Source organism: Rattus norvegicus, chromosome 9, assembly GCF_021556685.1.
Source record: "Rattus norvegicus strain SHRSP/BbbUtx chromosome 9, alternate assembly SHRSP_T2T, whole genome shotgun sequence".
Lineage (NCBI taxonomy): Eukaryota > Metazoa > Chordata > Mammalia > Rodentia > Muridae > Rattus > Rattus norvegicus.
The window spans coordinates 98654951-98672771 of NC_141542.1; the positions used below are offsets into that span (position 1 = coordinate 98654951).

The window sequence follows — 17821 nt, forward strand, 5'->3', positions numbered from 1 at the left end:
AGATAGCACTGTCCACATAAAGAAGGGCAATGTGTAAAACTCTGCACTCATTTTCAGTAAGAGGGAAGGAAGGACAAATCAAGAACCAGATTAGCCACTGGGACTCCATTTCTACTGGGGGAGTGTGGTGGTGGTCAAATTTACTTTGAGTTAGAGCTTACTGAAAAGTGTTCAAGATATTTGATAAACATCCCAGGCTCCTTGGGCTCTTCTTGGAAGACTGGTAGAAACGGGATGGTTTTAGATATAGATGAAACATCTTGATAATTTACACTGCCCTTGGCGATTAGATTAGTGTATGAAAACCAAACCTATTTACTGACTGCCTTGCCTGCACTGTCAAAATATTTAGACATTAGTACATAATGTATAGCTCAGAAATAGGGCTGCCTTTTTAGACTATCTATGTGATATAAAAATTTTTTTTGTGAACAAAATGTGTAGAATGTTTGCCCTTTAAATTCTACATTGGAGAAGCTATTTGTAAAGGGAGTATTTAAAGACAGCGACCAGAATAATGCCAATTGCTACAGATCGTCACATTTATAATAGTTGATGTTTTATGATATTTAACCAAATGTTTAACCAGGGATCACTCTTATTTTAAAGCTCTTCATTAAATTCTAAGTAGAGATACGTGTCTCCTTTGTTGACTCTTTCACGGAGCCTTAATGAACCATGTAAAGTGTTTAGAGGCTATTGAGGTATGCTTTTGTCTGTAAGCATCTCCCAGAATAAACTGACAACAGCTCCGGAGGTCGAGGCACACTGCAGAAGGTGCTGATTGCAGCCTGTGAAAAGAATGAATGAATTCAGTCCACAGGTGTCACCGGTGAGGAAGAACTTAACCACTATTTCCTGCAATCCTCAACGGGCAAAGAAAATGCTTTAGCATCCCGTCGAGTGGTTGAGTTGGTGAGATTCATGTTGCAAGGGCTTCCTTCCTCTCCCTCCTTCATCTTTGAGGAAGAAAGTGTTTGACTCGCTGCAAAACAGAGTGGAGAAAGACTCTGTACAAATTCTGGCCCTGAAGCTTGGAGATCCACGTGAGTCTGTGAGTTTGCCCAACGCTTCCTTCCTGTTGCCCTCCTTTCTGTAGATCATCGTTCTCCTGACTTTCTCTTGATTGTTCTAAATTAACTGCCATGAGTCACAAGACACAAGGGCCTGCTGAAGAGATCTGCCCAAAATGATCCACAGTATCCAATGGGAGACCGTAAGCAAGCCAATTATTTTCTTAAACCCGTGCTGCAACTTCATGAAATGGGGACTCAGATGCTTCTGTGCAGGCCCATCTATTGCCTTTCTGGCTCACCGATTTCAGTGTCTGGCCCCAGCAAAACCAACCCAACAGGGAAGGGGAGTAAGTAGATGTGAAGTTCCGCCACTGCTGTAGAGCGGTGGTCGTCTCAGGGGCTAAGAGTCTACTAACTGACTCTTTTTCTCATCTGCTCTTCTGCGATGGGGAATCTTTAAGACTTACTTGAAGGCACAAGAAGAGGTTTCCAGAGAAGAGCCTCCTGTATCAGGCAGCTTCTGTCGTAGAAGAACCTTGTCCAGGTTTGCTTAGATCTATCTGCCTATGGCACTTGGCCACTATGCTGACTTCTTGAGGGAACACGATCCTCTCAGGGATATTAGACATAGCATACTTTGGAAAATACCCCCACAAGCCCAATCTACGGAGAAGTAAGGACTTCCGGTAAGGCTTCCCACAACATCCTCCTGATAGGTCATCCTGTAACTTTTATCTTGTATTTAATGGGCAGTTTCTTACGTGCAGGCAAAACAGCCATAAATATAAACAAATCTAAAGCGGCATGAGTATTTATTATATCATGATACCACAACAAAATGATTAGTTCATTTAAACCACTACCCACAGATGGTACATGGACTGACCCAGGGCTCCGGCTGCATATGTAGCAGGGAATAGCCTTGTTGGGGCACCAGTGGAACGGGAAGCCCTTGGTCCTGCCAAGGTTGGACCCCCAGTGCAGAGGAATGTGTGGGGGAGGTGGTAAGGAGAGGTGGATGGCAGGGAACACCGTTATGGGAGAGGGGGGAATAGGGGGCTTATGGGCAGGAAATCAGGAAAGGAAATAACATTCGAAATGTAAATAAAGAAATATATCCAATAAAAAATGTTTAGCTCAGCAATTTAGACTTGGTTAATTGTTGATAAAGAGGGAGAGACATTTTCTTCAGTGTGTGGTCACTGGTAAGGTGTCCATGCTCCTATAAACAGATTCTCCATCTAAACAACCCTATGCTCCATAAACAACCCTAATGAAACTCACAGGGATAAACACGCGCGCGCACACACACACACACACACACACACAGGAGTAGGGTATGGTGAGGGCAATTAAAAGAGAGGCCTAGTTTGGAAGAAAAGGATTAATGAGAAGACAAGAGGAGATATCAGGGGTGTCTGAATATGATAGAAATACATTATGTGCATGTATGAAAATGATGAGACCCATTATTATGTATAATTAATTATGCTAATGGAATAGTTTTTAAAGGTTAGAAAAAAAGGCCCCCAGCTTGACATTATGTTGCATAAGTAAATCATTATACTCTTGTAACTAAATTGTGATAAAAGAATATCTATACCACCAGAGAAAAAAATGCTATGTGCACTTTAAAATCACTATTAAATATTTATTTTCATACACACTACAAGTCATCCTTAGGTATTACAAGAGATCGTTATTAGGAAATAAAATATTGACTTACTATTTTTAGCTAAAAACAATATAAAGCATTATTTCTTCCTAAAGTCATTTGAGTTATACTAATTCTTAATAATGACTTAATAACTTAATAACTTCTTTAAGAAAAAGAAGTCTTCATAACAATGTATTAGTCTTATTTGTGTAGAATATACAAAAAACACCAATTATGAAAAGTATTTTTACTTAAAGTTACTTTTGTTAAAGTTAGGTGCTTAACAAGAAGACGAATCTCGTAAAGCATTCTGAGCGTTTCTTGGTATATGCATGTGTGTGTGTGTGTGTGTGTGTGTGTGTGTGTGTGTGTGTGTGTGCATGTGAGTTTGTGTGTGTGCACACACATGCATGCACATGCATATGTGCATAATGGACACATATATATCATATATATCTGCATACCCGTGTGTGTGGAAGAATGGGTGTCCAGAGGCTGATGTTCTTCTCCTATTTCTTTCCACCTTACATGAGACTCATAAAAATCATTTCCAACTAAGCACTCTGCTCAAGTTTTATAAGCTTCTCAACTAATGACTTTGGGATGTATGTAGTATAAATTTTGTTTGAAATTAACTCTTTTGTCTTGGTGTCCTAACATTTGGCTGTACTGTGTCCACACACAAAATTTTCCCACAGGAGAAAATATCTGTGTGTGCTCTGTCTTCAATGCCACAGTGCTCTAGTATCTTCTGGATATTTCAGGACTCCCATGATCACTAAGTCTACGAATGCTCGAGTCCCTTTTACAGAGTAGCATAATATTTGTGCATAGTCTCCTCATGCTTTCCCCATAATCTAAGCCACCAGCAGGTTACTCATAATACTTAATCCAGTGTAAAAAGTAGCCAAATAGTTGTCACATTGTATATTTAAGGAATGTATAATCATCTTGGTGACAGAGACATCCTTCTTAGCCATAACTATATAATACACAAATCAGATATAAACCAACAATGTTCAAAAGTGTGCTAAAGAGAGACTGAGGGATTGTGAGCTGTCAGAGGCTACAGCAGGGTGTGCCCACACATAGCTTCATATGACTTCACCATTGTGCTTGGCTTGTGGCAAATTCAAAATTTTCTCTTTGTTCTAGACCTTTTTCTTGTTTTCCTTCATTGATAATAGATGTTTTTCAGACAATATATTCTATGCTTTCCTGCCCTCTACTCCTACTTGTTCCTCCCAACTTCTACTCCTATCCAGAGCCACATCCTTTCTGTCTCTTGTTAGGAAAAACAGGCACCTAAGGAATAATAAAAAAAGAAATCAAACAAATCTGGATGTGGCAGAACAATAATACAAGAAAGGGCAAAGGGAAAAGCACAAGAAACGCATATATACAGGGAGACACACGAATTCACACACTCTGGAATCCCACAAAAGCCTCAAGCTGGAAGCTGTAATATATACTTAAAGGATATATAAGTTAGAAAAAAATGCCCGACTGCATTATGGGACAAGGAACTGTCACAGATGCCACTGCATTCATTTTGTTCTGGCCCTCGAGTGCTGGGCATGGAACCCTCCCTTAAGAGTGACTTGTTTCACCAGTGAGACTCCCTTGGAGAAAACTTAAGCTTCCATTTGCAAGTAGCTATCAATTGGATATTGTCTCTGGCTCAGAGATGGGGGCACGTGTCCACTTCTCCCTTCAGCTCTAGGACCCCATCTGGTAGAGAACTATACTGGCCCTGCGCATGCGGCAGCGTCTCTAGGATCCTCGTGAGCATTAGTCCTGTTGTATCTAGAAGGTCTCATTTCCTTGGTGTCCCCCATCCCCACTCCCTCTACCTCTTATATGCTTTCTGCCTCCTCTTCCCAGAGTTCCCTGAGCCCTGAGGGGAATGATTTGATGGAGACATCCCATTTAGGGCTAAGTCTTCCACGGTCTCTCACTCTCTGTAAGTTTTCTGGCTATGGCTCTCTGTATAGTTCCTATCTGCTGCGTCTCTGACGATAGCTGGGCAAGACATGGACCTCTGAGTATGACTGAATATCACTAGGTTATTTTATTGCCAAACTCCTTTAGCAAAGTAATAGCATTTGCTTTTCCTGTGCATCCCTATCCTGTCTAGTCGCAGGTTCTTGGCTGCACAAACAGAGTTAAGGTATGGGTTCCGTCTCATGAAGTGGATCTTAAATCAGATCTTGGTTGGTTATCCCCATGAGCTTTGTACCACCACTCACCAGTATATCTTGAAGGCAGGTCATTCTCAGAGACTGAAGGGTTTGTAGCTGGGCTGGTGTTTACTTTTCTCCTTTTGTAACATGCAGAGCTCCTTCTAATATAATGAAGACTAGTCATTATACTATATGGGTGAAAGGCTGTTGGGAAGAGCGGGCTCAACTTCTCCATTTGCTTGTGTTTTCGAGCCATCAAAAGCTAAATGCATGAGTGTGGGACTTGGGAACAAGAGGGCTGGCTGGATGCACTAATTGGATTTCCCCTGTTATTTGTGTAATTTTGACAGTCTACTCTACATTACTTTTTATTCCCTAGTTCTGAACTAAGAGAACACATGTAGATACCTTCTAAAAATATATTCCTCCCATGGCCTGTTACATCAAATGCTTTTCTGTTTCCATATAGATGCTCTGTTCTCAGGCATGAGTATGCTCCAAACTGTTAAGTCCCCATTGGGAATCACACTCTTCCTAATGTTAAATGATTCATACAGTAATCAAGCTGCCCAGTTGATGGTACCTATTACAATTCTCTTTTCTTCCCATTCATCTTTTCCTTGCTATTCAACTTTATTCTATAACATCTGTTATTACACTTTAAATATACCTTTAATTCTATGGATTGATTTATCAGCTATAAATGATACAATTCATCTCTTTACCCAAGAGAATCAAAGAGATTCAGTTCTGTAACACAGTTACTCATCTAAACAGGCTACATCATGTCTCCTACCCTTTAGCTATCCTATCAACCTGACTCCAGTCTTCCTTTGTGGGTTTCATTGCTTAAAAATAAGGACACCCTTGTCATTTGTGAGGCCACCATTATAGAGCCCATGACCATGAAAATTAAAAAGAATACCAACCGTTTGGAACCATAGGACTTCAGCTTTAGAGTCACCAGACACAGCTGACCTGAAAGCAGAGACCTAGAAACTTATGAAGACAACAGCGCCCAGCAGCAAATAGAGGGTGCCTAACATGGCAACAGCAAAGCCAAGCACAAACAACAGATTTGTCAGTGAACATATCCAGCGTGCCCTCAAAGTTCAAAACAATCAGGGCACAGCTTTTCCAGCTGAAATCCTTCTTGATTCAGTGAGGAGGCTGAATTACTAAACTCCAGTTTCCGTGGTAATGTGGACATGGTGACCCTTAGGCTAGACAGGTTTTAGACTATTTAGACAATGTCTAAAATTAAACGTGACTTGATGACAAGACACGTTTTCCATACATAAGCAGTATTGTTTCTTGGAGCAGAAGTTTTGGGGATCATCATGCACATATGAAGCTCTGATGCAGTAATGCAGATGTGCATATCTGCCCTTAAGAACTGAAGTCAGAATTGAATACAGAAGGAACTGCTTCTTTCTCCTTTCTCCAAAACGCTAATTCATTTGAGTTGAATTTAATCTCATTCTATGTTACTTGTCTTCCTGCCCAGTCTATGATGTATAGATACATACATCATACACATGCACATGTGCACACAAACTCACTCACTCATCATGATACATTCTGACATTTGCCCACACTGTATCCTAGGGTATACCGTGTGTGTGTGTGTGTGTGTGTGTGTGTGTGTGTGTGTGTCTACTCACACATGCACTATTCATATGAGTAGGGTGAATTCATGCCACAGTTAGTGTGTGGAGGTCAGAGTCTACTTCAAGTAGCCTAACCTCTACTAAGTTTCTACTAAGGCTCAAACCTTCCTTCTTGTTTGAGACAGGTTCTTTCATTCTTCGTTGTATACTAAGTTATTAGGCCCATGAATTTCCCAGAATTCTTCTGTATTTGCCTCCCATCTAGCTGTGAGAATCTTGAGATCTCAGCATGTGGATTTATGTGGGTTCTGGGAACCCAAATCTAGGGCCTCACACTCACTGAGCCACCTCCCTAAGCCAAGTGTCCTGGGATTTTCTGTTCCCTCTTTAGCTGCCCCAGTGCCCTTCCACTAAAACCCTGAAAAACAATCATCTTGTCATTCCAAAGGTCACTTCTTTCTCTTTTGAACTACCCTGGTGTTTCATCTTTGTCTCATAAGGATCTTATCTCTCTCTGCCCCATGGTAAGTTGCTTGTGTGATTGCACAGGCAGAATAAGAGGAATGAAAGCCTGTTGATTGTAGAGGCAGACACATCCGAGGATGGAAGGCAGGTCTGTCCTTCTCTTGGTGGGTGGCCTTGGGAAAACACCAACTCCTCGGAGACTCCACGTTTTATTTTAGCAAAACATAAAATTGTCTTCTGTCTCAGAATCGGTTTGAGAATTTGAAATAATATACACAAAACAGTACTTGGTAAAGCACAGAAAGAAAGCAGTCAGTATTATTTGGCTTGTGACTGGTTATTTCTTATACCCTCTAATTACTTATCCACTTCTTCAGCAGAGATGTCTTGATTGCAAGTTATATACCAGGCAGTAGGCCCCACATAGAAATAGCACAGAGGGCGTCAGATGTACAGAGGGAAAGGGAATAACGAAACAAAAAGAGACAGAGAGCTGTGTAGGAAGACGATGATGTAGAGAAATGAAGAACACAATGTACAAGGCTAAGAAGAGGCCACTGCGGGCAGGAGCAGTTGGGCTGAAAACAGGCTAAGAAGGAAACACCTGCGAGGGGCTGCATTGACGCCAACGTGCTCCATCCCTGCAGGGCCCAGCTGGCCTGACGAACAGTGAACAGCGAACAGCGAAGAGCATGGGTTTATTCCCACTGGACCTGGGGAGTCTCTGGGAAAGCATGGCTCACTGGGTGTGCACAGAATTATGTCTGCCATTGTGTCTGCCTCCCAGGGAGATGTCACCCGGCAGCTGGCACTCAGGATACTGTGAAAAGCAGAGGCAGGAGGAAGAGGGGAAAAGGAGAAGGAAAGAGATCTGAAAGGAAGGGTAACAGAGGACACATCCAAATGGATGGATTTCATGGTTTGTAGGGATTCCAGTCCACAATGAGATTGGCCACGGCTGGGTCAGGGAAGAAGGGGTTGTTCCCTCCTCCTGTGAACACTTGTCGAAGCCATACCGGTCTCTTCCCTGGGGTGGTCCCAGATGGTGGTGGGGCCTGGGAAACCAGGAGGTCTTACTCATCGCTCTCTCTGGCACTCTTCACTGGCAGTTCCGTCTCAGGTCGCAGATAACAACTGTCAGATGGTCTCACTGTGAAGCAATAATCTTTCCCTAAACAAGGAGGCAAGCCGAGCTCCAGAGAGGCTGAAGGCTGGACAAAACACAGAAGCCTGGAAAAAATTAAAAGTTCATATTGCATGAAGAAAACACCTCAGGGAAATGCAAGGGGTTAAAGTGAAGTATACTGGGTCCCTGGTGCCCTTGATCGCACCCTTGATCATATAAGAGACAGTGTCAATACACATCTTTGTGAAGTTAAAAAAACAAGAGTGAGGAGGGGTGCGGGGAAGTGACTGTTGAACATATGAGAAGTCAAAAAATGATGCCACAAAGGTTGGCTCAGCCCAAAAAGGGAGAAAAAGAGTAAGGAGGCCAATAGGAGCAGGTAACCCTCAAGACACAGGTTAAGAACTGCTCAGCACAGCCTTTCTCCACGGCCTCCAACTTCTTGTGGTCTGGAGAGCATTCCATGGATCCAGGCAGAATAATGGAGTCTGGTTTGGCAAGGTCCCCCTAGACACCCAATGCTCTTTAAAAACAAAAGAAAGGGGAAAAAAACAAAACAAAACACCAGGATTGTTGATGGAAGTTAGACCATAAATGAAGAAGAGAAACAGCCTATCCTTCAATATATTTCTTTTACATTTTTAATTCTAATTCAAAGAAGAAGAAGGGAACTCAAGGCTAGAGGCCACAGCAGCATAAACGATTCAGAGGACATCCACTCCTAGACCAACATCTTCAAACAATTCCTTGCATTTCTGAGGAAAACAACAGAATTTGGACGAGCCAGATGTGTAAACATGCTAGACATGGGGACCATGTACGTGTCCCATGGAAAGGTAAGAGAGTTAGATTGGGTGGAGTTTCTATTACAGCTACTCTTTAGGAAGTGATACAGTAGTGAGAATGACAGGCAAAATTGGCTTTGTTAGTTCACAGGCTTCTCTCGTCTCAGAGGCAGGGATTGGCAGGGGATGAGGGCAGCGGATCAAGACGTCTCATGCATTCTGGGAATCAGCACAACCATAGCAAGATCCCATCAATGGCTAAATTCTAAACTTGTGTTTAGCACACAAATTTATTTGACGAGAAGACAGAGTCAAGAAGGAGGAGGAGTACCTCAAGTGGGGAATTGTCCATCCTATAAGGCCTTTTAACGTCACCACTTGTCGTGGGGTAAGAGACGCTGCACCTGATCTTCAGATCTAACGTGTTTAGAATTAAGTTCCAAGGCTAGACATACAAGGGTGAGCTAGGAAGGAAGTATTTGCCTAATGAGCATCAAACTAAGTGTGAGCAGCAGCATCCTCGAATCCAGAAGAAAACCATGGCTCTCACAACTGCAGTACTTTCCCATGCTTTCAGCTAATTGGGAATCTCCAGGTTAACTCAAGGCCATTGAATTCGAATGTCCGAGTCATCGTCTAAAACAAAAACTCATCTTCTTGTGACCAATCAAAAAAACTTTAGAAAGAATTTGGAAAGTCACCCCAGTTGTTAAAATGTTTGCCTCGCACATGTGAAGATGTAAGTTTGATTTCTGGTGGACTAGAGAGATGGCTCAGCAGTTAAGAGCACTGGCTGCTCTTCCAGAGGTTCTGAGTTCAGTTCCCAGCAACCACATGGTGGCTCACAACCATCTGTATTTGGATCTGAAGCCCTCTTCTGGTGTGTCTGAAGACAGCTACAGTGTACTCATAAAACTAAAGTAAATAAATCTTCAAAAAAAAAGTTCGATCTCTGGAATTCCAATAAAATTGTCAACTGTGGTAGCACATGCCTGTAATGCACATGCCTCTAATGCACATGCCTGTAATCTTACCACAGGGAAGGAAGAGACTGGTGGATTCCTGGAACCTGTTTTTCATTCATTCTAGCCTACTTGGCATTTGTATACCAGTGAGAGACTCTGTCTCAAAAAAAAAAAAAATCAATGAAAGGTAGATGATGTCTGAGGAACAGAGCTGTCTTCTGGTCCCCCAGCCCATAAGGCAAACAGAGAGGTACTTGCACACACAAGCACAACAGTGCACATGTGCACACTCAAAGCTTATGCCACAGATTTTGGTTTCATGATCATGTTTGGTGAAAATCTTCAGTTGTTGGTTGCATTTACGAGTGTCTAACGTGTTCATGGAACATGTACTGGGTGATCAGTGCTCCTACATGAAACAAAATCATGGGATTTCCTTACAGAATATGTTTTCAATGTATAGTCTCTAAAGAGTTGTACAATTTTCCATATTCTGGGCTGAGTTCATCTTTGTGTTTTAAAACTCAACTGCAGACCTGAGATAGGGAAAAGTAACAAAGAGTTCCCATTAGTATCACCAAATATGAGCAACTTGCTGGCAGAGAAAGTGTCCAATTCCTTCCTTGACTTAGTTTTTTTCCAGGCCAACAGGAGTGCAGGAGGTTATCTCAGTAATCAGAACCAAGGCTGTGTGCCAATCGCAAAACCATCACGCACAGAGGATGATGTCAGAGACCCAAGAAGGCTGTTGAGTCAGGCTGTGCTTGCTTGATACCACCAACCCAATCAGTCACCTCCACAATTTTCTGCTCCAAATTTTGAAGGGAAAAAAATCTTAGATATGTTTATCCAAAATTTAAATTATTCAAAAAGAATCTAGAAAAATGTTTTATTTAGTAAATATACAAATTTGAAGCCATTTATAAAGTAATAGCTTTGTGGTGGTTGTTGATGTTGTTGTTTTAGTCTTATTATACACAGAGGTAACGGATGACAACTTCATGATTCTTGGAGCTTGTTCCTAGAAAGTTTTAGATCTGGTCTGATTCTATCACTAAAGCAATGATCTCTAAAGGGCCACCAATCTCATCAGTTCTTGTTGCCCTCTTTCTGGGAGGCTTTTCTTTGTTCAGGCAAATGCCCCCGGAACTAGCACATTAATTTCACAGACCTGTCCAAAAAGTATAGTTAACTCCTTTCCAGAAAGACCGAGTCTCATGGAAGCATTAGGTAGAGAGAGAGCCAACCCTTGACCATTCATAGCCACATGTGGAGAAATGGGATCATCTCCCTGGTCTCCTTCATCCTGCCAGTGCCTAATTCTACAACATAAGCTGGAAAAATACAATTATGTAATTAGATGTTTTGTGCCTGTGCCCTTGTGTGTGGAGGCTAGGGGACAATGTTGGGTGTCTTTTTCTCTTTCTCTTCACTTCAGCTGTTGAGTCAGAGTCTCTAACTGAATGTGAAGCTTACCAATTGGATAGACTGGCTGGCCAGAGACACCTGGGGAGCCTCTTGCCTCTTCCTGGGATTACAGGCTGGTGCTACCACATCTGGTGGGTTCTAGGGATCTCAACTCTGGTCCTCATGTTTTGCACAGTGGGGTGGTTTGAATAGCCTTGGCTCATGGGAAATGGCACTATTGGGAGATATGGGCTTGTTGGAATAAGTGTGGCCTTGTTGGAGAAAGAATGTCTCTGATTAGGCAGACTTTGAGGTTCAATTCCTTGTGTGGAAGAGACCTTTCTCTTAGATACCTTTCTCTTGAGACAGTCTTCTCCTGGCTTCTCTTTGATGAAGATGTAGAACTCTCAGCTCCTCTAGCATCATGTCTGGCTGCACACTGCCATGCTCCTTCCCGTGGTAATAATGGACTGAACTTATCAAAATATAAGCCAGCCTCAATTAACTGTTGTCTGATATAAGAGTTGGCTTGGTCATAGTGTCTCTAAACGGCAATGGAAACCTTAACTAAGACACATAGCAAGCACGTTACCCACACTGAGCCCTCCTATGTCTCTGGGGATTATTTTAAGGAACCATTCCTTTGTCATCACAGAAACGTTAGTGAATTTCATAAACCCTTTCCCCAGGAATAGAAAACACACACAGCCACACCATCACTATGCAAACACAGTGATTAGGGAGTGCTGACATATTTTAGAGCCCCGAGTTGAAAAGAGTTAACACTGCCTCCTATAATCAACAGTTGGAGGGCCAAGGAGAACTTTGCCCAAAGTCACACAGTTTGTTACAAGGCCAAGATGAGAAGAGACATTTTCACATGGTCAGGAAAAGAAATCAAACTCATGACTGTCAAGCATTTCTGCCAAAAAAAAATTAGGAGGATTGCTAGACTCAGGAAAGTTTGTCTAGCTTGGCCAAATAGATTTTGTTTTTCAACAGATGAAGTAAACCAGACTCAGAATTGTTTCCTCTCATATGGGTCATGGAATCCTGCTAGCTGGAAGGGATGTCCTCTGATAGGATGATCGGAAGATGCACGATTAAGTGAAGAAATTAAATTTAAAACAGAAAATGCTAAGGGCCTGTTTTTAAATGACTGCTTTAAATGTACCATTGTTCCTTTCTTGAACTGTATATGTGTGTGCATGTGTGTGTCCTGTGTGCACATGTCTGTGTATGTGTGTGCATGTGTGTGTACTTATGTATAAACATCTGTGTGGGTGTCTGTGTGTTTGTATGGCTCTGTGTCTGTGTGTATGTCTGTGTAGGTATGTATGTCTGTGTCTGTGTGTCTGTGTGTGTGTATGTGTATGTGTATATGTGTCTGTGTGTCTTGGCATTTGTGTGTGTGTGTGTGTGTGTGTGTGTGTTATGGGAAAAGTAGGATGGGTATGAGGTGAGGGATTTACATATATTTGTCTACATTTCCCTTGATGAGGAAAACCTTTAAGAATTGAGCTTACAAGACAGCAAGATTCATTTCCATCCTGACTCAATCACAAAAGGACAAGAGAAAGAAGCTGTACTCAAGGGTAAAAAGCTAGCAAGATGTAACAGACTGGATCTGAAGTATGGAACCTGGAATTTTCCAGACATCATTATGTTCACCAGGATTTCAGAGGGCATGGCTCTTTATTTAAGTACCCATATCTTTCAGTTATTAATGGATATGAGTCAGAATCGCTCTTGACAACCATGTACCCTTAAGGTGGTGTCATAGCTTCTTCATCCTTTGAGATAAAAGGTTTTCTTTGGAAAAGCCTCGAACTGGTTCATGGCCAACAACAGGAGCATGGCAAGGTTTGTGGGGTGGGTGGGGGGTGAGGGAGATGAGTTTTGGATGTTATACTGGGTGCTCACAGTATCTGATCTACAAAGGATTTCTGAACACGTGATCAAGACTGGTGACCTCATCATCTTGTCTTTCTGTGAGAATAAGAAGGTATATCTTAGGACAAATAGTAGACTCAACAGAAAGCATGTGGGAGTTTCTAAGGCTTGGGACTCTAGGACCACTCCCCTATAGGACATTCCCTGTCTTTCATCTTCTACTTCTCTTTATTCCAGGCCTTGGATCCTTTTGGTTGCTTCTACTTCCTGCAGAGTTTCTCTGCTCTTCATCTGCCGGGCTATCCAACTGACTTTGGCAACTTCCCAGAACCTGGCTTCTTAAATCTGTAGATAAGCTTTATCCTGGGTTCAGGCAAGTATCCCAAAGACTGCCTGAGAGGGAGACATATACGGCATTTTCAACATATATTTTAATCAACATGGTATCAACCATAAAATAAAATAAAGTCATAGTAAATAGAGGTTGAAAATAAATCTAATTTTCTTATCTATAAGAGCTCAAACAAGTCAAAAATCTGTGTCTCTGTGTACAAATCTCACCCCTCACCTACATCAGCTTCCCCTCAATATGAGTGAATATTGGATATTTGGTGATAAAATACCAAAGAGTTGACTTCCTGTCTTATCTAAAGTCAGCATGGAGCAATGGTATCTTTTTTAAAAAAAAATTAATAACCCTTGCATATTTTATCTTTGCCCTATAGGCAACCATATATCTCCCTGGCCAGAATGGATACACCTGTCCTCTGTTCTGGAGTTGGTGGCAAGTTATCAAACAATAATGGAGAAGAAACTACTGGGACTTGTCTCAAATTCTTACTGAGACCTTCCTTTTCTGGATGCTATGAGCTCTCTGGCCTTCAAGGAAACCCAACTTCCACTTAAAAAGGAAAACTCTTCATTGATTTCTGCCATTTTAAAATTTTCTCCTTCCATAAAAATTGAGGCAGAGGCATCATCTTAGCCCTACTTCCTTCAGAGCTATTTGCCAAACTATAAGGTATCATTTTAGTTTATACATAAAGCTACTTGGATGGACTTTTAACAGTCAAGGGCATAGAGAGGCATCAAGGATTGTGAACTCCATCCAACGACAGAGTAACTGTGGCAGCATAGATTTGGTATCTACTATATTATTGTCTGTGACTGGTCCTAGAAAATTTGAGAGCCCAGAGCAGAGGATTCTGTCTCAGAGCCCAGTTCTCCCTCTTGATTTCACAGACTATTGAGACTCGGTGATAGCTATTCAACTGTGCTGTCAAATAACATAGACATTGTGTAAGTGGACTAGCACGGTTACATCCCAAGGAATCTTTGATAATAAAACCATGAAGCAGACTGGATTTGTCTTCCATCTGCAGGTGACCAATCTCTGATTTATAGACCCTGAGGCTGTGAGGATACACTGATAAGATTCCCATTCAACGTCTTTTCTATTTTAAGTATTTTATTGATTTCTTTCTCATGACAAAAGTGAGATAGAATCTTTGCAAAACTTTATAGAAAAAGCGTACAAAATATTATCAGACATATCAATTAGTACTTTAGGGAGTCCATCAAAGCCGTCCTCACTTTAGGCTTTGATATGCTCTGAGCTTCTATCAGAGAAGAGAAATTTTCTGAATTGTGATGGGTTTTAAAGTGACAGGGTCTCATTCTCCAACCCAGATGACTCTCAGGCATCTGCCTCTCCATTGTTCCTGTTGTCACCATTGCTTACCAGTGCCCTTAACAGACAATATTAAAAGTTCTATTCTAGGAGGGTGAGTAGAGGTGACCTCATGTCGCTTTCATGCTTAACTCACTGTTGCTGTGTCTTCTTAAAATAACCAGATATTTCTGCTCTGTTGCTGGAAAGAGACATACCTCATGAGATAAGAGAAGCAGGAGACTACAATAGAAATGAATGGACTGAATTAGATATAAAGAATAAGACATTAGCTCATATTGTGGAAGTTATAAGCTGGACACAGGTACATTTTCAACCTCACATGCAGTCATATTTGTTCTGACGTCATTAACCCCAGGCAGCTGGAGGGATGCTGAGCTGAGTGTGTGTGTGTGTGTGTGTGTGTGTGTGTGTGTGTGTGTGTGTGTGTTGGCAGTGATCAAACCAAGGGCCTCTCACATACTCAGTAATCACTCCTGTCACTTACCTGTACACCAACTCAGTAGGGTTTTCAATGTTTGAAACGTAGTTTTCAAAACACATGTTAGCAAGGTTCACTAGGCTATCAATGAGACCATAATGCTTTGCCAACAAGAAGTCCTCAGCGAGAAGCTGTGCAACCTCTTAGGAACCTGGGACCAGACACAAACTCATCTACCTCTGGCTGATGGAAAGCAGATAATCGATGCAGATCCTGGTGTATAATAGACAACGGTACTGATTTTAATAGTACCACTGTGATAATTCCAAATCCCCCTTGACTATTACTTCTCCATATCCGTTGTCAGCAACACCCTACTTGCTATATATGCTTTATGTGTGTAAAGGTAAGAAAACAGTTCTGCTGTAAATTACACCATCAGTGCATTCCAACTAGACTATACTCTAATTAATGCTAATTGGCGGTGCTCAGATGTGATTTCAGTAGGAGATAAAGCACCATTTACTTTGCAATTCCACAATAAGGAAATAGTGGTTTTTGTTTCTTTACTATAAATAGGAAAAAGGTAATGTAGAGATCAACTATAACTTCAAACCTGTATTAGGTCTTTTTTTTTTTTTTTTAGTGGTAATGAATTTGATTGTAAATAAAAGGACAATCCAAATAGAATCATTTGGGTTATTTTATGTATACATGGAGATTAAATAGATAAATAAAATTTTAACTGATTTTTCATGTTGGGGTTTTTGTTTTGCTTTAATTAATTATTTTATTCATTTACATTTCAAATGCTGTCCCTCTTCCCAGTCTTCCCTCCATGATCCCCGACCCCATTCCCTATCCCTCCCTTCCCTTCGACTCTAAGAGAGTGTTCCCCTAGCCACTCACCCATTACCACCTCACTCCTCTAGCATCTCTCTTCTCTGGAGCATCAACTTCCACAGGACCAAGCCCATCCCCCTCCCACTGAGGACAGACAAAGCAGTCCTCTGCTACTTAATGTAGTAGGGCCACAGACCAGCCATGTATGCTCTTTGGTTGGTGGCTTAGTCCTTGGGAGCTCTGAAGAGTCCAGTTAGTTGATCCTGTTGTTCTTCCCATGGGGTTGCAATCCCCTTCAACTCCTTCAGTCCTTCCCCTAACTCTTCTATATGGATCCCTGGGCTCAGTCCAATGGTCCTTTCCATGTGCTCTTTGTAAACAGTAAGTGTATCAATTATCCTGTCCGGCAGCTCTCTCTAGTATGTGTACCAAATATGGGTCTTTGGAGACCCATAGTCATAAAAATAATCAATTTTAAAACTCACCATTCAATGTGTTTACAAAATGTCAGTTAGCCCTGACAGACTAAGCTAGAAATGTCATCTTTTCTCTTATGTTTTTAAAGCAAGAAACCTCAAAAGAGAAGGAGGAAGGACTTGGCTGCTTTGACTCTGGGAAGGCAGATAATTATCTCCAAAAGTTCCAGAGCTTTCTTTGTGGGAGTTTGAGTGAGAATGTCCTCAGGGCCTCAGACATTTGAATGCTTGGTCCTGAGTTAGTGGCTCTATTTGGAGAGGCTTAGGAGGTGTGGCCTTGTTGGGAGGGCTTTGAGGTTTCAAACTCTCAGGACATTCCCAGCATGCTCTTGCTGTGTCCTGATTGTAGTTTAACGTGTGAGCACTCAGCTTGCTTCTCCAGTCACCATGACTGCACTCTCACTTCCCTGTCATGATGGTGATGGATTTGATCCCTCTGGATACAAATCTATAAGCCCAAAATATACTCTTCCATCTATAGTAAGTCACCTTGGCTACAAGGCTGGCAACAGAAAAGTAACTAATGCAATGTCGTTAAACCTTCTGGTGGCAAAACAATCCGAAATTTCCATCCACACAGAGATCAGGATCTCCCAAACTTGCCTAGCAGGAAAGCCACATTCCCCCCTCTCCCAAAAGTACACATTCCTGGAATAGCTAGCGCTCCAAGGTATTTCTAATAAGCTGTTCTAATGAGCCCACACATGTCCCAGCAGAGGTGGTTACTCTGCCCTCTTGCTAGAATCACCCAGGGAACATTGAAAGCAACTGATGCCTGGGTCAACTGAACCATCATTTTTATGGTTGTCCCAGCTATGGGTCCATTTTGAAATTTGCCCAAATGATATGGAGCAAGGGCTGAGATGTATCTTTGTCTCATTTCTCAGCATCATTGGTCTACAGGCATCCAACAATTGGCATCCTAGAACCATGACCTACATTTGAACAGAGGGACCTGTGTGTAGTTACAAGGCCAGCAAGGCTGTCCCAGTGAGCAGAAAGGCAACACATACCTTTCCACTGAGAAGACCCAGTCTTTTCCTCCCCAGACCCTTATCCTTTGGTACCACCAACCATCAAGCAGGTAAAAATCTTCGCAGAACTCTTTTTCTTAGTACACTCTGCCATCGAACGCTGACCAAGAAAGGAAGAGAAAATGACCTGTTCCAAGGAGCATCTATGGAAGCATGTTTACAATGTAAACTGCCCATATTCCACCAATGGCCCATGTCTGTCCCAGGTCCCATAGTGAAAGACAGTCAGTCAGAATGACTACTATGCACA

The 17821-nt window shown here is 41.9% G+C and overlaps 1 long non-coding RNA gene across 1 annotated transcript; it reads left to right on the forward strand.

Annotated features, from left to right (window-relative positions):
* The first annotated feature begins 770 nt into the window (after nucleotides 1-770).
* Nucleotides 771-15978, forward strand: LOC148003807 (uncharacterized). The gene is made up of 3 exons (XR_015629199.1): nucleotides 771-1046; nucleotides 13345-13480; nucleotides 13833-15978. It is a non-coding gene; the product is annotated as an uncharacterized LOC148003807 (long non-coding RNA).
* Nucleotides 15979-17821: the final 1843 nt, after the last annotated feature.